Below are 24,023 nucleotides of genomic sequence, written 5' to 3'. Positions count from 1 at the left end.
AGAAGAATGTGATGGATTGTGGGGGGTACTGCTCCAGTTTCTTGAGCCTCACTGTTGCCCAGCGCTATACACCCCAGGCTCTAGCCTGAGCTCCCGGACCCTTCCTAACCTCTGGGAGCTGGTTCTATTATCACCAGGCTGACCGACCTTGGGTTCACCTGGTCCTAGAGCCTGGCCCTGTCTACTCCTTCCCAGGGAAACTTGCTGTCATTCTCCACGTGGCCCCCAAATCTGTTCTCTGTAGCACACAGGCTTTGCCTTGCTAGTTGGTTGGGAGCCTGGGGTAGGGTGGACTTTTGCCTCCTGGTTGGTTTTCCCTTCTTTGATTCCATTTCTTTTTGCCCACAACCCACCCCTAGCCACCTTGAATTGCCAGCACCCCCTCCATCAGCAGGGGCCTTCCTTCAAGTCTTCCCATTCCCAAGATCTGGTTTCTCTGTCATTCTGAGGGCTGGGATAGGGAGTGTGTCCTAAGAGGCAGAGCTCCTGCCTGGGCCTCCAGCGGCAGAGGGGGGGCTGTAGAGGGGGTGTGGGCGCTGGGTGGGGGCAGGGGAGACACTCACGGCTCTGTTCTCGGGGGCACCTGCTGCCGCCCTCCTCTCTGGTCCTCAGAGGGCCCTTTCCGCAGGGTCGTAGCAGTGGCTCCCACCAGCCAGCGCCTTGCCTGTGAGAAACAAAGACACCGATGGCCTCTTAGAAGGATGCTGGGTGCCCTCTGGCCAAAGCCTACCCTTTGAGGGGTCCTGACTGGGCTTCTGGGCCCCAAGGTCCTGAGGATGGGCCTGGCCTCCCGTTGGGTCCTCAGAAGCCACAGGCTGAAACTGCTGGGAACTTCTAGGCCCCAAAGAGCCTGCTCCCCGGGCCCTAGGCAGCCATGGTGCCACTTTGCTTGCTTGGTTTTCAGTGGGTGTCTTGTGAGGGGCAAGAAGCCCTGAGAGCAGGAGGGGCCGCTTTCCCTTCCCTGCACACTAAGGCCCCATCACGAAAGAATGGTTCTGGAAGGAAGTTTTCCAGCAGACCTTTTGACAAATGGCTCCACCTCCAGCCTCACACGTCAGAAAGGAGCCGATTAGGGACAGGGCAAAACTTGGGGTTAAAACCATGGCCAAGGCCAAAAGGACAGCCCTGGGGCTACCTGTGACCACTTCCAGCTGCATGAGGCTCTCACCCTGCAAAGGGCCTCCTTCCATAACTGCAGGTGTGCTATCAACCATGGCCAGAGGTAGGACTAACTTCCCCGCTTAATTGGGCTTCCGAGCCGCCCTGCAACGTGCCCAGGCTCGTCACCGCTGGCGAGAACCAGAGGCAAGCTTGACCCTGGGGCTGCTCATGCTCCCTCCAGCTGTCTCTGGAGCCCGAGGGGCAGCCGGCTGGTTGACTCTGAAACAAAACTCACATCGTTACAGTCATTGCAAAAGCCGCTGTGCCCTCTGCTGGCCTTGCTCATTTCCAGGGAACACAAGGGCCTGGGAATGGGCCACATCTGCGAGCCAGATGGCACCACAGTGGGAGAGGGCTAAGGTCAGGGATCCGTGCAGGCACACGAACCGGTGCCCATAGTCGGCTCCCTCCGGAGAGGACTCCCCGCCCTTAGCTCCCCTTCCTTGGCTCCCTTATGCGTGTGCATGTCCTACAGCCCGTGCTCTCCTTGGGCTCAAGGGTCCTGGGGTTTCCGCCATTTACTTGCAAAGAGCAGAGAAGACAGGCCCCAGAGCCAGGCGGATCTTCCCTGCATCTCTCCCCCAGCTCTTTCAGGCTGTGTGGTTGAGAGCTGGTGGCTTCACCTCTCTGAACTTGGGCTCCAACCTCAGGCTTGTCTGTGAAGGTCAGATAAAGTCAACGTCAAGCGTAGAAGTTCAGTTGGTGGCACGTTGTGAGCCCACTTAAATGGCTGCGATTTCCATTATGAGCCCAGGGCTGGGCCCACAGCAAGACATAGGCATGGGAGAAAGGGAAGCAGGAAGAATGAGGGCAAAGGTCCAGAGAGGCATCCAGAGAAGATGTGGAAGCTGGGGGTGGGAGCTACCGTGTGGGGCCCCGTTCCATGGCCCCTCTGTTATGTGGCTTCTCTGGACCTCTGTTCCCAGGACGCCCTCCCACCCCCTCGACACCCCAGCTAAGTTCACTAGCCTCACACGCTCCCTACTTCCTCCCCAGGGAAGGCGGCTGCTGGGGACTTTTGAGCCAACCCTGGGAATGTAGTTGGAGGCTGAATGGAGAGTGATGGAGGAAAAGGAGGACAGGGAGAGGAAAGGGGCCCCTACCTGCCTGGCCCAGAAGATCAGGGCTGCCTTGAGATGCTCAGACTCTGGGGCGGGGGTGGCGCAGGCAGAGGATCCCCATGCCTCTCCTACACCCTGACCTTTCAGTGAGACCAAAAACAGGGACACGCAGTGACAGTGACAATAGCCATCATATAGTGACTTACACTATATGATGGGACATGCTGTAATCATAACAATAGTTTTCAAGGTGCTAAACACTTGCCAAGTACTTTCTTTCTTTCTTTTTTTTTTTAACTGTTCTTTTTTTTTTTTTTTAAAGATTTTATTTATTTATTTGAAAGACAGAGATCACAAGTAGGGAGAGAGGCAGGCAGAGAGAGAGAGGGAAGCAGGCTCCCTGCTGAGCAGAGAGCCCAATGTGGGGCTCGATCCCAGGACCCTGAGACCATGACCCGAGCCGAAGGCAGAGGCTTTAACCCACTGAGCCACCCAGGCGCCCCGCCAAGTACTTTCTTGTATAGAAGCTTTCGCACAGTCACTCAGGAGTTAGCTACCATTGTCATTCCCATTTTACAGATGAAGAGACTGAGGCCAGCAGAGGTTACAACACGCCCTCAAGGTCACGTGGCAAGTGAGTGTCAGGCTCAGGATTGGCTTCAGGCAGCCCAACACACATTTCCACGGCTCCCCTGTGAGACCGACTATTCCTGCTACCTTTTTTACAGAAGGACAACCTGAGCCAGTGTCTCATGGCATTGTGTCAGGCCTGTGTTCTTTTTTACGGAAAGGCGGTTGTGAGCAGAGAAAGCATTTTTCAGTGTAGTTGGAGGTGTGTGGGCCCTGGCAAGGCTGTGCGTCTCCAGAAGCAAGGAGACTTCTCATTTTGTTTTTTATTGTGCCTCTTGTCCACAGTACTTCCCCCTAGCATGCTGTCTGTTTAAAAAAACACACACACAAAGAAACATGACAAAGGGAATAGTTTTCCCTTCTGTCCTGTCTACTTCCCAAAGAACTGGAACCTCCAGGGTCCCAGTTTGCTGAGACTGAGTGATGCCTTTTGGATAATACAAATGTTGGTTTCTTCTGGAATGTGCTGGAAAAAGCAGCAGGTTAGACACCAGGTCACCTGTAGACAGGCTGTGTGATTGTAGACAAGTGCCTTCCCCTCTCTGGGCCTCACTGTGATGTGGTGGGAAGGGTCTGGGCTCCACGGATAGACAGATGAGGGGAAAGCTCGATCAGGCCATCCTTTCAAGGTTAGCATCAGCGTGAAGGAAGCTCTGCATCGATCTTCCATGATCTCATGGAATGAGAGAGAAGGAGCCTCAGGGTGGAGACTGGTGCAGTTGCCTCTCCCTTTCCCCCTTTCCCACCCTATGGCTCAGCCTAGAGCAGGCCCCAGGGACCTGGACCAGGTGGATTTTCTGCAGCAGGACTCAGTCTTAGGACGTTGGTGCTGCAGGCTCTCTAGGCACACACCCATTGCTCAGATAGGGAAACTGAGGTTCGGAGAGGAGAAGCAACCAGGTCAAAGGGACTCAGGCAAAGGCCCAGCTGGGACTGCCCCTTCCTACTCACTGAGGGAGCCTAATCAGTTAGATCTTAGCAAAGGGGCCCTGGGAGGAAGGCGGGAGAGAGGGGGCCTTTAAGTTCCTTTGGCTTTGAAGATGGAATAATCATGACTTCCTTTTCTAAATATCTTTTGGCCCTTCCTAGAACCAGATGGCGGATGTTTGGAATTTATGTTGTAAATAGTGTTTAAGAAGGGGATGGGGGTGCAGATGTCTTACTTTCTCCATCCTCCCAAAGCAAGATCTGAAGGAGGGAGTTGGGGGAGGGGAGCTGGCTCTGATACTGGGGAGAAGAGCGAAGTGAGAGGGAGAAAGAGAGAGGAGAAGGGGAGAATAAAGAAGGAGAGATTGACCGAGAGTGAGGGCAAGAGGTAGAGAAGCAGGGAGGGCAAGAAAGTGAGGGAAGAGGGGGTGAGGGGCGAGGAGAGGGGAAGAGGGAGAGAAGGTGGGCGGAGGAGATGGGGAAGGGGCTCTCCGGCTAAAGGCTCAGACAGACTCCATCTTGAGTTCAGGAGCAAACCCTTGAGTTTTCTAAAAATAGCTCAGCCTTTCCCCCAGCGGGGCTGGCAGCAGGGACGGGAGAGAGGCACGCTTGCCCTTTTATGGTAAGAAAAATTCAGATCCTCAGAGGGGGAGCTGGGCCAGAGCCTGTAGTTCTGGACAAAGCCCAGCCCTGGGGTCTGGAGTGGGACAGTCTGGGTGGGGGTTGTGATTTGGTAGGATGTCCTGGCCTGGGTAGCTCCATCCCCTGTGAAGCAAGGGCTGAGGTGATTGCCCTGGAATGCCGGGGGTCCTGGTGTAGCCCTAGTGATGGGGGTGGAAGGGCTTATAGAGACATCTGGTCTACCCCATCTCCCTGTTTTTAGAAGGAACTGTATCCCAGAGAAGGTAAGAGACTGTAGGTTCCCTGTGGGGACAATTGAGGTGTCAATGTAAATAGATCCCAGGCTCACATGCCCATTATTCTAACAGACAGTGTGGTTAGTGGAGAGAGCACCGGCCTGGGCGTCAGGAGACCCAAGACCCACTTCCCTGTTTGCACACAGTTTGCTGTGTGACCTTGAGCGATCTGCTGAATCGCTCTGGTCTCAGGTCTTCTCACTGGAGTAATCTGAAGGGCCTTCTTAGCTTTTGGCCTCTCTGGGAATTCCAAGGCTGGATGGCAGAGCTTGGGCATAGAATATGCTGCCCCAGGCAGAGGGGAATCTGTAGGCTGTTGTTTTCTTCCTGGGCCTGGCCTACTTCCTGCGCTGGGGCCAAAGCTCAGATGGGCAGAGACAGAGACGAGGCCTCACTGGAGACTGAGGTAGATCACGAATGGATCCTCTGACTGTTTAAGCTGGTTGGGGTCAGCCCCTCCCCAGACACATTAAGACTAGAAAAGGCCTCATGCTCATGGTCATGCTCAAGGTTATGTGGAGGGTTGGGGCAGAGCCAAGAATAGAACCCAGGGCTTCGCCTCCCAGCCTTGGGCTCTTTCCTCTGCAGGAGGCCTCCCTCTGTAGCAACCAACAGTTTGGGGGATTCTCTCTGGCCAGGAAAAGGGCCTTCCTGGGCAAAGCAGCCAGAGCTCAAACACACCATCACCTTTTGCCTACTTTTTGGAGATAGTTACATTCTGGCGGGGCACCTCCCTCTCCCCTGATCCCTTCCCTTGGCTTTGAGGACCACACCATCCTTTCTATCTCTGGAGAGAGGCAGGAAAGAGGCAGGGAAGGACGTACAGGGCTGGGCAGCCACTCTGGCAGTGTGATCTTGGGCCAGGCCCTCCCTGCCATCGGCCTCAAGGTTTTGTTTGCATCTATAACCCAAGGAGGGGGCCTGATGTTCTCGAAGGTGCCTTTTGGCTCTAACAGGATTATGACAGGAGGAGTTTAAAATTCCATGCCAGGAATGATTACTAAGCACCTGCCCAGATCACCAGGGAGAATGAGATGGGTTTAGTACTGCTCTGAGATGGGGACCCAGAGCCTGAGACTCTTGGGAGCCCCCATCCTGAGACCTTCTGTCTATTCTGGGAACCCGGGCTGATTCTCTGACCCCATCTTGCTTGAACCCATAGTTCACGGAGCTCTGGTCTTGAGTGTCTAGGCATCCCTTGTGCTCACTCCCAGGACACCGCCCGGGCCTGGCTATCCCCTTGACTCTTTCCCACATGGCTGTCTACCTCCCCAGGCCCTGTATGGTTCCTCTTCCCATCTGCCCACACCCCATCTCTCCACACTCATTCTTTCTGTGACTCAGCCCAAAGAGGAGGCTTGCTTTCCTCTCCCAGCCTCCTGTGACACCCCCACCCACTGCTGGGGGAGAGGAGGACAGGAAAGAAAGGGGGACAAAAATAAAGCATCTTGTTCTAAATTGGAAGTTTTCCTGTGACCCTCCTGGAATTTCCATGTAGAGTCTCCAGGGCGTGTGAACAGAGCTCCCAAGGACCCCGGCCCCCTCTGCCTCATTCCTGCTAGGGTGGAAGGCCATCGGCTGAGTGTCCCCCAGGGATCCAGTCTTACAACCAGGCTCCAGGTCTCCCTGGTCAGTGCTGGTGCTCCCTGGGAAGCGCAAAACGCAGCAGTGGGGTGAAACGAAGTAGGAGGGAGGAGGGTCCCTCGAGGGCCCTTGTGAAGTCAGGGCAGAACTGATGTAATCCCTAGCTGGGAATTTGATATCCCAGTGGCAGGGGAACTCAGTCCTTAAGGATTGTCCCAAGACAGCTAGGGCTGTGATGCGAAGACCCAGGCTGGTGGTGGGAAAGGCCATGAGGCCCTGACTCCTCTAATATTTGATTTGTCTCCACAGTGTCTGTGCTAAGCTTGTATAACTCTGGTGATGGGGAGCTCACTGCTTCCCAATCACCTTATCTTTCTTTCAACACAGGATTGGAGACTCCTTCCTAATATCCCACTGACATCAGCCTCTCTGGGGCTGCATGTCCCATCCTTTAGGGCTACAAGGAACAAGATCCTGTTCCCTAGAAAACTCTTCTGAGATTTATAGATGGTGACTACAGCCCTTGGGCTTCCTATCCCTCCTGACCCCACCCTGAGGTCTCCTGTCCCATGATTTGACATCTCAGAGTCACCAATGCCCAAGTCCCCAGGTCTCTCCCCTGCACTGGGGCTCCTGGCCTGGTGGTATGGAGGCCCAGGGACAAACAGGCTGAGTAAAGAAAGGGCCTCCCTCCCAGAGACAGGTGCCAGTGGGGACTTCCACCAGTCTATGGAGCTTGGTTGCAGGCTATTCAAGTCACTCCAGGGCCAAATCTTCCCCTACTTTGCCAGCCTCAAACCTCACTGAGCTGCTAGACCTACCCTCTGTTCTAGCCAAACGGGCTCGTTTGCTGTTCTGAAATGTCCTTCCAGTCCCACTTCCACACCTTTGTACACAGAACTCTCTACCTGAAAAGGCTTTTGCCTTCTTCTCTATCTATCCAAAGCATGCCTCTGCTGCTCTGACTGCCTCCACTCCAGATTTTCTCTCCCTGAGAGTCTGGGGAACCACCATCACACATGGGATGACCCGAACTCTCTCCCTTCCATCCCAAATCATGGACCATCAACAGCCCGACAGGCCCACAGGGACAGAGGAACTTACCCGAGTGTGTTGGCTGCAGAACTGGGGTGAGTGTCTTAGCCTGAGTTTTTCCATTTCTCCCCATCTTGTTCCAGCTTATCTCAGCGGACACCCTGGGACTCCATGAGGTTATTGGGTCAAATGCTCGAGGTCTGGCAGTCTCTGGGAAGACTGGTCAGTGCCCTCTGACCCTGGTAGACCAGCTGTGGGTGGGTGCCATGGCCACTCTAGATGCCATCCTGCGATGCCAGCCTCCCTCTGGACACTTTGCCCCCTTCCCCGTTTGCCTGAATGAGGATGAGGAGGAGGATGGTATGGGGTGGCAGCTAGTGACAGCTGAGCTGTGTCCCTGTTAAGCTCACAGTATATTTTCCAGTTTGGGGCTTTTCCATCTGCCTTGGAGCATGGCGTGGGGCAGAGGAGGGCCATTCAGGAGGGAACCTAGGCTTGTGGCTGTTATGGGCACTTGACGAGGAGCCGGGGGAGGCTGCTTCTTCCAGCCTTGGTCTAGCTTACTGCCCCCTCCTCAAATCTCTGATGGGCTGTGCTGGCTCGGGGGCACCCAGGACTGATGGGACCCCCAAAGGTACTCAGCCCACACTAAGGGGCGCTCATTGGCAAGAAGTACTATTTGGTTGAGGTTACATTTTTGAGCAAGTGTGGGGAGGGAAGGCTCTACCTATCCCCTTACCATAACAATACTTAGTCAAGAAGGAGGCACCAGGCTTCCAACGGTGCCCTTTCTAAATGCTAAGAGTTGGTCCTATTAGACCACTAGGAACCAGGACCAGTTCTCGCTCATAGACTTCCTGGGCCTGTGCTGGAGTGTAAGTAAGGGCATGGGTTCCGGGGTCAGCCAAACCTGGGTTTGAGCTCTGGCTTGTTTTCTAACAAGCTCTATGACTTTGCACAAACGACTAAATCTCTCAGCCTCTGGGTCCCCAGAGAGGGGATGGCACTTACCTCAGAGAGTGCTGGGCAGAGGGCCCGGCCCTTGGGAAGACTTGGTATACGGCAATTGTTATTTTTGAGGGGACAAGGGTCACTTATCTTCCTGGGGGAAAGAAGAGTGGAAGCCCACTACGGCACCTCCTTCTCTCCTGAAGAAGCTGCCTATAGTACAGCAGTCCCTGCTTCTCCCCAGCTCTGGTGCTCATGGACAGCTGTCGCCCAGAAGCAGATGACCCACCTTCTGCATTAGCTTCAGAAAGTCAGGGGTGGCCCAACGCTATGTCACGGTGCCGACATGGTGATGTAGGCACTTTCTCTCCCAGGAAGCATCACAGGGAGAATGAGTGCAGCTCAGCAGGGGATTTTGAGAGAGAGACCACGTTCCTATAAGTTTTATCACAGTGGATTGTTGTAATTTTTCTATTATATTATTAGTTATTGTTGATGTCTTACTGGGACGCATGTGTAAACGAAACCCTACCATCGGCTTGCGTGGATGGGGAAAAGCATGGTATGCATAGGGCCCAGTCCTAAGTGTGGTTTCAGGCATCCACTGGGGTCTCAAGACTTGTCCCCTGTGGCTGACGGGGGACCCCAGTTATCACATTTTAGCAGCTAGTGGTTGTCGAGCACTTCCTGTGTGCTAGCCCCTGTTCTGAGGGTCTCAGGAGTCTTAACCCATTCAATCCAAACAACCCAACTCCCTGACGAGACAGGCATTCTCAGCATGTCCGACATCACGGGTGCTACGAGGATCATCTAGAATTCAAACCCAGGCGGCCCGATGGCCACTCGGCACCTTTAACCACCAGCCTCTTGTGTCTTAGCTCCGCCGCTCTGGCAACCCTCTGGCCTGCCACCCTGGTCCCCTCTTTCCCTAGGCGCAGAGTTTCACCCCACCTCTGAAAGCCCGCTGGCTCAGGGGTCGGCCTCAGTTTCCTCATCTGGACAAAAAGGGGGCAGGATGAGTCGGTCTCCATGGGCCATGAGAATGGGAGACTGGTGCTATGCACGAAGGCATGTTCTGAACTGGACACAAAGTTTCTGGTGGAGAAGACTGGCTGTCCACAAGCCTCTTGTGCAACGGGGTGGGGGCCGCCTCTGTGGGCTCATGCATGCGTGGTGAAGGCCCATGGGGCCTGTCTAGACAGGCTGTCAGGAGACGGCAGCCACCACGGGCTCTTTCCCCTGAATTCCAGCGGATGATCTGGCTGGCGGCCTCTGCTTGGGACATATTGTGTACTCTCAGGCTGGGGATAGGCCACACAGGCAGTGCCCGCTCCTGCCCGCAGAGCCTTCTGGATGTTTTGCCCCTTGGGGCATGCTGTGTGCATTTCTAGATACCCACATGGACCATGGTGGGCAGCATTGTTGTTTCTTACCTTTTTTTTTTTTTTTAAAGTAATCTCTAGGCCCAACGCGGGGCTTGAACTCACAACCCTGAGATCAAGAGTTGCATGCCTGACTGACTGGGCCAGCCAAGCATCCTCCTGTCATTCTTTATTATACAAATTGGAAAGAGACAAAATAAAACATGTTGACGTATATACTTCAAGGAATCTGACAATGTTAAGTGTGGCCAAAGACGGGGACACTCGGATGCAGCCGGTAAGAATGTAATTTGGTTTAGCCACTTTGAAAAATAAACTGACAGGCAGGTACCCTGGAACCCAGCAAGCTCTCTAGGTATCAATTCCAGAGAAACTCGGGTTCCTGGGCCCCAGGAGACATAGACAAAAATAGTCATAATAACAATAATCCGGAAAAGCCTTTATCACAGTTTTTGCATGACCCCATGGGCCTGAGCCCTGGAGACTGTTCTCTTGGAAAGCTGCGACTGAGGCAGGACCCAGGTGTAGCCCAGCGGGGAGGACCTCAGCAACCATTTCCCTAGCTCCTTGAGGCTCACATGGGGAATCAGATACAGCCCCGAGCGTCCATTGTAGCTCTGGGCCTGAACTTTCTATTCCTCAGGGCTATGCGTACCAGCAATTCCCCACAACTGGCCAGTCTGGGTAAGGGCTGATTTTGCTCAAAGAGCTGCAGGGTGGTTCTTAGGGACCAGTGACAAGCAAGGTCCTTTCCTTCCTGGGGCAGCAGCGGGACTGAAGGGAGAGCAGTGGCTTTGAAACTAATAAAACGTGGGGATACAACTTCTGGCGAGCTCATGCTCTTAGCCTCGTCTCCTCTCTGAAGCAGGGTTCCTCGTCACTGCTCTCAGAGGGGCTGTGCTGGGCCGGATAAGAGAAAACATTCTGGAGTTGCAGACTGGGTTCAAATCCCCTCTGCCACGTTTTCATCGTGTGACCTCGGGAAATTCTCTGTAAATTAGGGATAAGGGAACGATGCAGATTCCTGCCTCTCTGTAATCCTAGGGAGATCGAATGAGACCACAAGCCCTTCAGATACCTGGCTCCCAGGAAATCTTCTTGTACGTTCACGAGTAATGTTGGAGAGTCTGCAGGCAGTTCTGGGATGGAGTGGTTGAGGGGCGGGGCAGGGGATGGGAGAGCCCTGGGGAGAGAGCGGGGGCAGGGGGGGCAGAGGCAGCTGGCGCAAGACAGTGTGACATTAGGCAAGCCAGTTCACCTTGGTTCCCTCACCTGTACCATGGGGATCATGATTACACCCACGTCAGAGGGTCGTTGTGATGACTAAGTGAACGAATTTCCGTAAAAGCCTTCGGGATTGCCCAGAAAGTGATAATTGCGAGAGAATTCTCTCTGTACCACTGTGGTGCCCAGGGCATGGTGGAGCGGCTACTTCCGTCCCAGCCCAGGCATCCACTCTCTGAGGGACCCAGAGCAGTGCTCTGATCAGGGATGCAGTTGCTTCAGCTGTGTCTGGGAAGGACCCAGGCTGCTCGACAGCCTAGCATTCCCCAAACTCTGTCTGTGTGGGAATTCTCCTGGGAGCTGGAAATGCAGATTTCTGGGACCCCACCCAGACTCCCTGTCAGTGGATGAGGGTACTGTGGTTCAGACGCCACACTGAGGGACACATTGCCCACACCGTGTGCTGTAAATGCGGGAAGGGAGACCTCACAGAGTCTCGTAGGCATCTCAAGCTGATTCCACTTCCGTGTCCCTTCACCTCTGACCTTTGAACTCATGCCTCCTGCCTCTTTCCAGACCCCGTGATCCCTTTAGCAACTCTGAGCGCTGTCTGGATCTCATTCCCACTTCCCTTTAAACATGGCTAAGGTCATCTTGCCCCTCAGGAGGAGCAGGGTCTGGCGGTAGCCTAACACCCACCCTATTTACCCTGCCCTTGCATGCCTATGTCCCTCACTCTCCATGACAACCGAGTGATGCTAGAACCAAGACAAGACCCATTTTATAGAGGAGGAAGCTAAGGTTCAGGGATGGCAAGTGACTTGCCCAAGGCCACTTGTCTGGTAGGTAAACCAGCCAGAACTGGACCCTGGCATTTGGATTCCAGAGTCTTTTTGGACCATTATGGCCTCAAGCCTTTTGTGACGAGAGTGGGGCAGGTGAGGGTGTTGGGTGGGCCGGCGCTGGAGGATTGTGTCCCCTCCGGGCCCTCGATGCGGCCAGAGCATAGTCACAAGAGCCGTGTTGCCTGCATGCCTCCCAGTGTGGATCCCAGGCCTCTGCCCCCACACAGCCTGCCTCCCACGTCTCCTGCCGGCCTCTGAGGCCCCCACCACACCACATCACCCCTCCTGAAACCCTCTGCTGTCCGTTCTCTCTTCATCCCACTCTGAGGCCCTGCACCTCATGATCGGCCCCTTCCCCACTGGAGGCTGTGGCAGGGTCAGGGGTGGGACAGGCTCATCTTGAGGCCTCAGACCTGTGGGCTGGTCCTCCCCTGGCCAAGGCCCTAGTTAGAGATCATTTAGCTCCTTTCTGTCACTTGAGGCTCAGCCTCCAAGAGCTTCCATGGGCTTCCGGCATCTGGTTGGACTCTAAGTCTCTGGTCAAAGGGCAGACTCAGCTCAGGGACTCTGGGGAAACTTCCTGCCACCAGCTGCCTCTTAGGCTCCAGAAGGACTCAAGAAGCCACATCCTGCATGGAGACCATGTTGTCCAAAGGTTTCATGATACAGATGGCCCAGAGAGGCTTGGGTGCCTGTCCAAGGCCGCAGGGCCAGGCAGCGAGAGGCCGAGCGGGGACTGGAGCCCACGTCCCCGTCCCCCGGCCAGCACCCTCACCTTCCTACCTCTCTGCCTGTCTGCCGGAGGCTGAGCTGACATAGCTTTGCCTCCTGCTTTGCTTCTTGAAACCATTATTTGAAAACAGTTTTCCTTGCCAGGAGCCCCAGGCTCTCAGAGCTGTGAAATCAAACCTCACAGAAAAGGGAAGAAGCAGTGTCTCTGCAGAAGCTGGGGAGACGAGGCCCAGACCCGGGAATGGCTGTGAAGCTGAGGATGGCAGGACATTATCACCCACCGCTCCCTCTACCTCCACCGCCATGAATCACAGCTGCCAGGAGTCCTCCCGGCCGACAGGACTGCAGGTCAGGGCGGGATGGGCACTTAGAGATCATCCAGTCCAGCCCCTGTACAGATGGGGAAACTGAGGCCCAGAAAGGTGGAAGCACAGTTCAGGTTAGCAAGAGAGCAAGGACCAGACCCCTGGATATTGTATCCCCCTGGGGAGGATGCCCCAGATGCCCCCCACCATTTGCAGACCCCGTGTCTGCTACTGGTTCTTACCTTTCCAGGGGTCTGTTCCAGGAATGGCTCCTTGCAGCCTGGATGCGGGGGCCAACCCATTTAGGGGATTGTTGTGGGGGTGTCATTTCTTCTCAACTAACTTGACCGGGCCTCTGGCACCCCTCATTGCCACGGGGCATTTTTAAATGGCTGGCACGGGGCTCCCCTCCCCTTAGCTCCTTGCTTGTTGCTCCTTGGCCGCAGACGCCCCTCTGCCTTTTACCTTATATGAGCTGAAGAGGCCAGCCTAGTGTTGGGGTGAGGCGGGTGTTGAGTCTTCCCGGGGCCCCCCATTGGCCCGAGCGCCCGCCACGTGACCGCCTCGCCTTGACCTGCCCCCGGTGCCGAATGTTGCTTTTACCCCCTAAGGAAGGAGTGGTTGACAATTTTCATATTTCTTCTAAATTTGGAGATTTCAGACAATGCTGGGAGGCTTGGCTCCAGCTGCCAGAGGCCCATGTGGAAGTCATTAAGCCAGAGAAGGGGGGCCGGGGGAGAGAGGGAGACAAGGAGAGGGAGAGTAGGAGGATGAGGAGGAGGAGGAGGAAGAGGAGGAGGAGGAGAAGGAGGTGGAGGAAGGGGGACGGAGTTCTGAGGGTTGCCAGTTGTCAGCCTGGGAACATGAGCAAACTCCCTGGGAGTTTGCTGTGTGTGAGAATTTCCTTCCTCTTTCCCAACCCTAGTGTCCCAGGACTGGAGAGGGAGTTCTGAGATTTTCTGGGAACCCCCAGTGGGGAAGACACTAGTGCTGGCTCCTGAAGTCCTGTGGTCTGGTGGGAATGGCAGGGGATGGGAGACCATGAGGAATTAAATTGCCTCTTGGGAAAGCTGGGATCCCGATAGACCAAACCTTCATCATTGTGCAAAGGAGGCCCAGGGTTCTAGACTGGAAGGGCCTGTCCCATCACACAGGAGGCCATGATGGTGTAGGACCTTGGATCTGGCTCTCCCCGCTGGGGCACTGTCCCAGTGGTGAGAAATGGCCATCTCTCACCCTATGCCCCCTTTCTCATTATGCTTCCCGTAGATTCCTTAGCATTTTTCCTGCCTGGGGTCTTTGCACTTGCAGTTCTTTCTGCCAAAAAAGCCCTCTCCCCAGAGTTTCCCATAGCTGGCTCCTTCTCCAGCCTCTGGTCTCAGCTTAAAATCACCTCTGGGAGAGGCTTTGCTGCTCACTGCGGTACCCTCTACGACTCGCCTCGCTCATTGCCTTGCAGGCTGATTTTATACATTTCTTTTTTTTTTTTTTTAAAGATTTTATTTATTTATTTGACAGACAGAGATCACAAGTAGGCAGAGAGGCAGGCAGAGAGAGAGAGGGAAGCAGGCTCCCCGCTGAGCAGAGAGCCCGATGCGGGACTCGATCCCAGGACCCTGAGATCATGACCCGAGCCGAAGGCAGCGGCTTAACCCACTGAGCCACCCGGGCGCCCCTGATTTTATACATTTCTTGGTGTAGGCGGCCCACAGTGCCCTTGGAGAATGGCAAGAAAGCTGTCTTCCGAGGGGCGGCTGCCATCATAACATGGAAGAGCCTCTCTCAGGCCAGTGGAGGCCTCCTGCCAGTGGCCAGCCGTGCCCCGTGTCGAGCACTGCCACCTCGTCCCTGCCTTTGTTGCTCAGAGCTTTCCCCTCCGTGGCCAGGCCGGCTGGACCCCAACTACCTCTGTTCACATTCTCCTTCAGTCTCCCAGACCCCTGGCCTGTACCCATCCTGCCAGGATTCCTTCCAGCACATGGCCTTGTGCCATCCCGTGTGGGGTGGCTGAGTGTCCCTGAGGTGGGTGGGGTGCTGAACCTGACACTAGCCGTGACCTTCAAAGGCTCCTAATCTGGTAGGAAAATCTTCACCCCTGCCTTGTTCCTTCCAAGGGAAGAATTCGCTTCACGTCAGGAGGCCTGTGCACTTGCTGCCGTCTTTGCCACATCCTAGCTGGGAGGTCTGGGAGGTCTAACTGCTGCTCTGAACCTTCCTTTCCTCCTCTGTGAAATGGGTCAAGACTGCCTTGTGGTGTTGCCATGGGGGTCAGGTGGAGGAGGGGGGCACCTGCAGGCCTAGGGGACAGGTCAGGCCAGGCTCTGGAATCAGACTTAGACTATGCTCAGCACTACCTTTGCTGTTTTTGGAGAGGGTGGATGGGGGTGGGCCTGGGAAAGTTATTCCTATCTGTGAACTTTGCTTTCCTCCTCTGTAGAATGGAGCAAGAAACAGTCCCTCCCTACCTCCCAGGGCTGGTGTGAAGACAAAACAAGACCCTGCTAGGAAGGGGTTAGGCCAGTGCCAGCTTGTGAGTGAGGGCTCAGTAGATCTTAGATACTATTTATTAAGGGTTATGATGCCAGACCCAACACAGGGCAGACCCACCATGCCTTTGATGTCATCCCTTTCATTCCCGAACCAAGCACACGGGTTCCATTCACGAGCCCATCCCTGGACAGGAAGATCTCGGACAGGGAAGGGCTTGTGACCCTCCCTTCTCACCCGGCTCACTGTTCGAGTTCAGTGCTCCAAAGCACCACCAACAGATCCCAGGGTAAAGCTAAAAGCAGCCCAATAGAACTATCAAAATTAGGGAAAATCCCCTTTGAAGACTGTGAAACTTAAGTTATGCTTCTGTTCATCCTGCTACTGTATAAGGATCAAAGATTTTTCCTCAAGACAGGAAAGAAAAACAGTAAAACTACCAGTGTAAGTGGCAGAGAGACCCACCATTTCAGAACCCGAGAACCCCGTGCCTGGCTGAGCAGAGAGTTGGCTGCCTGTGAGCCAGCAGGCTCTGTTACCAGGAATTCCGTCACCAGGGGTCAGGACAAGGAATTGAAGTGACCTGGAGACAGATCCTAGGACAGGAGGTGTCCCGGCACCGCAATATTTTAGAAGGCTAACCAAAGGCAGCCGTTGGTGACTCAGTCCCTATAAATCTGTCTCAGACATTTTGAAGCCCGTTTCTATTTCCTCACATACACTCTCTTGGGAGTTATGAGTGCTTTATGTGTATTGACCACTCTGTGAAGTGGCTTTTCTTTCCAGACTGTGGAAAGCAGCCTTGAAATCCCTGCACTCCCAGAGGAAACAGGTCAACGAGACTCGGGCTTGGTATATGTGAGTAAGGCGTCCCGGGAGGGGAAGGGGGCTTCTTGTTAGGAGGTGGGTATGAGAGTGTGCTTGGTGAGTTTGCTGTCCTCAGAGCGGGGGGTGCAGCTAGGGGCGAGGGGAATCCCAGCCAGGATAGTGAAGGGTTTAGACTTAGACCGGAGACTCATGGGAATTGGAAGAGCTGCCTTATCTCTACAGGTGACCAAGGATGAGATTGAGGTGCTACAATGGGGAGCTTAAGGGAGATTGAGTTTGTATCTACATAGGAAGGACTTTTTAAGTCAGTGGAGGTACTCAAGGATGAAATGGGCTAATGAGCTATCTTGGTAAAGGGATGAGTTCTCTGTCACTAGAAGAATGGAAGCAGAGACTGGATGGCAAGTCTCTTCCATCCTGGAGATCCTCTGACCCCCAACCTTTCTCTATCCCCCCAAGTCCTGACTTCATGCTCATCTGACCCAAAAGGCATGTCTCAGAGGTGATTGGTTAGGAGATAATCATGGATTGAAAAGGGCCATAACCTCTGAGTTCAAAATCAAGGTTCAGATGTTTTCTTTGGTGAGCATAAGACTTTTGTGCCATTGATTGAGTTTGATTCTGAGACGAAAGTACTCGTTAGTGAAGAAATGCTTAGAATTTTAATTAAGTCAATTTCTCAAAAACATAATTTCATAGACAGCTGTCCCCCGGGTATTACTGAGGTTAAAAATCTTGGCACAGAAAAAAATATATGGTATAATCCCATTTTAGTAAAATCATGTACTACAATGGGATATCACTTCACACCCGTTAGGATGGCAATAATAATAATGATAATAGCCCCTAGATACTTCCATACTTGTGCACTGATGTTCACAGTGGCATTATTCATAACAGCCAAAATGTGAAAACAACCCACATGTCCACAAGTGGATGAGAGGATGACTAAAACATGGCGCACACACACAATGGAGTATTATTCAGCAGTTAAAAAGAACAAAATTCTGGCACTTGCAGCAACATGGACGAACCTTGAACAGATTATGCAAGTGAAATAGCTCAGATCCAAAAGGACAAATGCTGTGTGACTCCACTTCCATGAGATTCCTAGAACAGACAAATTCATTGAGATGGAAAGTAGAATCGTGGTTGCCTGGAGCCCGCCGGAGGGCAATGCAGATTTACTGCTTAACGGGTATAGATTCTCTGCTTGGGATGGTGAGAAAAGTTCTGGAAATGGATAGTGGTGATCGTTGTACAACACTGTGAATGTATTTAATTATGTACTGAAAAATGGTTAAAATGGCCAATTTTATGCTATACATATTTTACCAGAATAAATGATGTGTCCGTTGTTGGGGATAAGAGCGAATGTAGCAGGGTGCCTGCTGGAGGCTAAGTTTGTGTTTTGTCTGTCTCTGAGGCTGCTGCGCAGACAGACTAGGACAGAAAGTCACGGAGGAATGCTTGAGAAGCATGTCTCTGGGAAAGGAAGGAGGGCGAGCTTCCCATTGTCCTGGGAGAAGGAAATACCCAACCTCTTGTCTGGATCACCTGGGAAAACCAGTTGTGGGGAGGGAATGGCCACGTCGCACAACCCTTCCAAACCTCTGCAACCCCCTGGCACATGAATGTTGACGGGATGTGGGACAGGCTCGCGTTGCAGTGCCCTGGGTGCTTGGCTTGGAGCCCTTCCCTGGTCTGGGAGAACATCATCTTCTACCTTTGTGGCTGCTTTGGGAGTGCAGACTTGATGCACAACTTAGGATATGACTCACCGACACCAGCTCCTGCTGGATATTCATGTCCTTCTACCCCAGTCTGCATACCTGCCTGAGACACCTGTAAGGACTTGGGGCCCCCTGGACGCATGTGAAGAAGGTGGTGAGAGCCTTGGAGAGATCAGCTCTGCCGCTCATCTGATCTCCTGCCGTTACCATCCTTTGGGCCTTGGACATTTGAACCCTTGGGATCAGTTGGGTCACACCGATCAATCACACCTTGAACCATGCAGAGGAACCCCTCCATAACACGTGTGAGTGTGCATGTGATTGCACATGTGTGAAAAGGCACGGTTAGATGTCTGAGAGAATGTAGGAATTTGAATGATTTTGCCTTACTTCATTATTGTTTTCTGTATTTGAGATTTCCCTGATTTATACTGAGCATTTATTGTTTTTCCCTATCAGAAAAAAGGGAATTATCACTTTTTAAAAGGCATACAACATGGAGATCCTGCAAAAAATTAAAAATAGAAATACCATTCGATTGAGTAATTCCACTACTGGTATTTATCCAAAGAAAAAGAAAACACTAATTGGAAAAGATACATGCACCCCTATGTTTAGGGCAGCATTATCTACAAGAGCCAAGATACAGAAGCAACTCAAGGGTCCCTCCATAGATGAATGAATAAAGAAGTGCTACATTTACACAATGGAGTATTACTCGGCCATAAAAGAAGAATGAGAGCTTGCCATTTGCAACAACATGCAGGGACCTAGAAGGTAGCATGCTAAGTGAAATAAGCCAGACTGAGAAAGACAAAAGCCATGTGATTCCCCCCAAGCATGGAATCTAACAAAGCAAAACAAACGAATAAAGAAACAGGGGAAACAGACCCATAAGTCTAGAGAACAAACGGATGGTTGCTAGCTGGGCAGGGTTGTGGGGAAGGGTGAGCAAAATGGGCCAAGAGGAATGGGAGATACAGGCTTCCAGTTAGGGAGTGAATAAGTCATGGGGACAAAAGGCATAGCAGAGGGAGTGAGCCTATGGCATTCTAGCAGTGGTGTGTGGTGTGTGGGGACAGACAGTAGCTCCTCCCAAGGTGAGCGCAGCTGAATCACTGGTGGACGCTTGAACTAATGTCCCGTTGTATGTCAGCGGTACTTCAATTTAAAAAAAAAAGGCGCACAAGCCTTCACCAATGTATTTTGTGTTACAACTTACAAATGCCGACTAGGCAAAATAAAAAATTGAACAGGATGTGAGTCATCCAGGAGATTAGGACGAGTCAGGGAAACCACTCCTGCTCATTCCAGCAGAAAGGAACTCACCACAGGGAATTAGGCACTCCTGCATTTAGGAAGGCTGAAGAAGCTTCCAGCATGGCCTAGAAAAAGGACTCAGCTGACGACACCACAGGGCTGTCCCTCCTGCTGCTGTTGGAAGCCACGAGCTCCGAAAGGGCAGCTCCTGAGGGGCCGGTCAGCCTGCACGGGTGGGTCAGGTGGTCACCATCTTCCTGAGGAGTTTCACCTCCCCACCCGGGAAGTGGTTCTTCGGGTCACAGAAATGGTGGTCTGTGAAGCAGAGCCCATGGCATGCAGCTCCAAAAGGGCCTGTGTCAGGTTCTTCTCCAGGACCATGCAGGCCTCCGTGGTGTCCTTGCATGTTGGAATGGCTCCTGCAGGTCCCGGAAGAGGGCACGGCCAGTGCGCTGACTTTGCATCTTCAAGAGCTTGGTGCCCTTGTACTTCTTCTAGGCCAGCTCATGGAAGTAGTGGCCGCATCCAGAGCCACATCATCAGGGTTCAAAGCCAAAGCCCAGAGAGAGGTTGGTGTAGGAGGCCTGCAGGTGCGTGTTGACCCAGCAGTTAATGGAGGCCCCCATCTTAGTGGAACATTCTAGGAAGCTCATGGTTTATTGGCAATAAGGAGTTAAGCTCAAAATACAGTGTTGGCTGGTCCCAGAGGCAGAGGATGGCTGTGAAGATGGTCCAAAGATTGTGGCTGTAAAAGAGGTTGGAGGGTGGTAGGAGGCTGAAGAAGGGGTACACTTGGGTCTGTTCTGTCCAAACACTGTTGAAGCAAGAGACAGATCCACGGGCCCATTGGGTGCAATGCCTGTATTCTTTTCTTAGGGCTGCCGTAAGAAAGTACTAGAGCCAGGTGGCTGAACCAACCGCGTATTGTCTCTAAGCCTGGGAGGCTAGAAGTCCAAGAGTAAGGTGCTGGCAGGGCTGCAAGGGACAATCTGTTCCCGGCTTCTCGTAGAGGTTCTGGTGGTTTGCTGGCTGTCTTTCATGTTCCTTGGCTTGAGATGCATCAGCCTACTGTCTGCCTTTATGTTCACGTGACATTCTCCCTGTGGGTGTCTGTCTCCAAATTCCACCTTTTCATAAGGACACCAGTCAAATTGGATTAAGGTTCACTCTACTCCAGTATGACCTCATCTTAACTAATTACATCAGCAATTGCCAGATAAGGTCAAATTCTGCCACATTGGGGGTTAAAACTCAAACCTATGGATTTGGGGGGTTACAACTCAGCGCATCCGTGATAGAAAATTGCTGTGGAAAACACGTAGGGTGGTACTTGGCTTCAGCTACAATGAAGAAGCAGAGATAGGACATTCATCTAGAACTCTAGGAGGTCTGGGAAATGTTTCAGCCTATTAGGTTCTGCATTAATGAAGGTACTCTAGGGGTAGGTTGGAATGCTGCTTGGCCAACCCACCATATCCCCCACCTAAATCCAAAATCCTCCACCTGAATTCTCAGTCCTGGTCGTTTTGCAACTGGCAAAATTCACACCACTGAGCCCATGAACCTGGGGTACTGAAAACAGCACTATCGTTAGGAACCAGGAGATGGGAGTCAGACCCTGGCCTTCCTGACTTGTTGGGTGACAGCCACAGCTAATCAAAACCTACCACCATCCACAATTCACCCAACAAACACTGCAGGGTTCACAGTCATCACCACACTCTAGAATATCAGGCCACACACTGGTAATTCTTTTTTCTACAAGACTATCCCACTCAAATTTGCTTCTTTATTCTTTCTATCCTGAGATTTTTAAACAAAGATAATTGTCTATTCCCAACCATGACCGATTTCCCACCACCACCATTTTTCCTTTTTGGGCCCTGGTTATTGTGTGTGTGCGCAGGCCAAGCCCGACATTCTCCTTTGATGACAGGTAAATGATCTAGAAGGCAACGGAGGCAGGAGGTCAAGTTCTCCTCCAAGCCGTGCCACTAACTCGCTGGGCGACTCGGACCCCAGTTTCTCCACTTGTAAGCAGAGTCATTACTATCTGCCCACCTGGCAGAACTTGGGCAGGGTCCCCAGAGCTTTAGGGAAGGGACTGTGGTGTGTGGGACTGCTCTGTTCCATCCCTAGCCTCAGGGTCTGGGTCTGTGTCTGGTGCTTTCTGTTCTCATGCAAATATAGGTAACTATTGTATCCAAAGTGTTGTGGAAAGGGAACCAGACCATGTGTGGTACAGTTTAGGGTGTTCTCACACAACACTCTTTTATGGCGAGGGATGACAAAAACTCAACTCTTTAGTGGCTTCAAAACAAACAGGAATTCATTGGTGCATGCGACTGAAAAGTCCACAGGTAGATCAGCTTTAGGCATGGCTGGATCCGGGGACTCAAACAATATTCCTGGAAATTCTCTCATTCTGAGGATGGATCCCGGCAAAGGGAGGAAGGGAGGAATGGAGGAAGAAAGGTGGCGTACAGAGCAAGATGGAGTCACTTATGTCAAGCAGTGACCCAAGAAGCCAAAGGTGTTGTAGCTAAAACCGGATATGCCAAAACCAGCACAGGCTGACCACACTCAGAACCTCTGACCCGCAGAAGCAGGGGAGGTCTGCAAAGGCTCAACACTGATTGAATCCTTTTAAAAAGGAAGAATTTTTGCAGCAAACCGTCAGACGTTCAAGATGCTGACCCTTTCACATCTGACCACATCAAAAAAGCAGCTGCCGTCAAGGGCTCTGCCCAGTTGAGGTCTGAGCAGACCCGAGATCCTCCACTGCTCGGACATAGCAAGCAGCACGCGCCGAGAGCTGCCCTGGACAGACGGAGGCCTCATCCCAGCCAGGCACTCCCAGGCTGACTTCCCAATCGGTTCGTTAACTTCCTTGTTCATCTTGTCTGTTGTGAGACTTTGGATCGTGTTTTGTTTTGTGTGACGTGTAAAAAGCCGAGTTAAACACGTAGTGAAATGTCACAGAGTTTGGAATCCCAACCTGCTTATCATTGTGCTAACCTCGCTTTATGACTGAATAAAGCTGACATTGTGGAAAAGAAGACACAACTTGTACGTGCACTTTCATGGTGTGCTGGCAACAGACGGGTGCTGCGAATGCGCCCAGAAATAATGATGCTGTAGAGGACATAGTGCTGAGTGATAGGAGAGGTCTCGGTGAAGCACGGGAAGATTTCAGAAGAGGGATGAATGAGAGCATTCATGCGGGCTTTTACTCATTCATCCAGGTCGTCAGCACCAAACTCCCATGCGGGGCTTCGCACTGGACCAGGCCTGGGGCTCTCAAGGAGCTCACACTGGCTAATGGAGAAGGCAGGGAATTTGGACAGGACTGTGCACAAGGCACGCTTAGAGGTCATAGCCGGTCTGGGCATCTGGGGAGCTTCTTGGAAGCAGGCCGTTGGACTGGAAGAGTGAAAATAGGAAAGGGCATTTGGAACAGAAGGAACAGCACGAACAAAGGCACTGGGGCTGGGTTCAGAACTGCTCGGAGGCCGACTTACTGGGTGGCACTGGCCACAGGACTTTCCCAAGCTGGGCCTCAGCTTTTCTCTTCGCACAGTAAAGGGCTTGGACAACTTGCTACAGAGGCAGGGAAGGGGGAATGAATGACAGGCGCTGGTTGGGGCTGCTCCTCCCTCTACTGGATGAGACCTGACTCACTTCAGGTGGCTTCCCTGGCTTCCTGAAGGCCACACCCCTGGGGCCCAGCCCAGAGGCGAGGGAGGGAGCGAAAGGACACACATCCGGAGTAACCTGTATTTACTGTTTGAATAGGGGATATCTGCACATCGTGACCATCAGAAAGCTCTAGATGGCATATCATAAAATGTAAGTGCCCTCCCAAGCCCACCTTCTCATCCCCCCACACTTCCCTCCCCAGCCCAAATCTGTTGCTGAGTTTTGCTTATTGCGGAGGCAATGGTCTATGCAGATGCTAGCAAGCTCCCCCGCCACACGTGCATCCCAGCCCTGGCATGTTGTGTACACACAGGAGCACACTTTTCACACTGCTGGGCACCTGCCTTCCTTTCCTTAATTGCGTATCTCGGATACTGCAGCCTATCGTTTCGGAGAGGGCTGTCTTGTTCTTTCAATGGCTGGAGAGGGGCACTTTGTGGATGGGCCCTGCTGCAGGCCATTAGTCCTGTGTGAATGTACCATGAGCCTTTTGAAGGTTCGCAATCCTTTGATAGCATCAACAATGCTGCAAAGTATGCAGGGTGTTTTTGCGTGGGGGGGGATTCTCTGTCACAAGAAGGCCTAGAGGAGCTGTGGTTGAGCCAAGGTCTTATGTGTTGGTGGTTCTCACATATTGCTCGAGTCCCCCACGCCCCCCACGCCCCCCACAGAAACGGTAACTGATCTGTCCTCCCTGCAGACAGTCTGGGGGGTGGGCGGTATGGGACCCTGGGGAGGAGCTCAGGGCCAGCTCCCAAGGGAGTGAAATCTGGAACCCGAGCAGAGACAGGGCCAGTGAGAAGTCCCTGGGGTAATGACAGTGACACAGGGGCTTGAAAAGCCAGGGGTGAGGTGTGTGCACCCTGCCAGTTGCCCTCCCTCCACCAACAGTTCAGTGAAAGGCCTGCTTACCATTGCAGTCTTGCATTTCCAGGAATGGTGCTCAGGTGATGAAGGAATGGGCGCCAGTGTTGCCTGGTGTGTGTGTGTGTGTGTGTGTGTACAGGAGCTCAAGTTAGGAGCCGGCGCCTTGGAGAAGCAGTTGTGCCAAGTGAGGACTAATTTGGGAGGAACTTAAGTGCCTCTAAAATTCAATGAATGAAGGAGAATTCCCTACACCTGCCAGAGTGTGGGTAGGGAGCTGAAGCCACTGGATCTGGACATTAAAGAAAAGTGACACTGCAGTGCCTGGGTGGCTCAGTCGGTTAAGTGTCTGCCTTTGGCTCCGGTCACAATCCCAGGGTCCTGGGATCAAGCCCCACATT

Source organism: Lontra canadensis, unplaced genomic scaffold, assembly GCF_010015895.1.
Source record: "Lontra canadensis isolate GAN:19392208 unplaced genomic scaffold, GSC_riverotter_1.0 scaffold5, whole genome shotgun sequence".
Lineage (NCBI taxonomy): Eukaryota > Metazoa > Chordata > Mammalia > Carnivora > Mustelidae > Lontra > Lontra canadensis.
Note: the sequence above shows the minus strand (reverse complement) of the source record.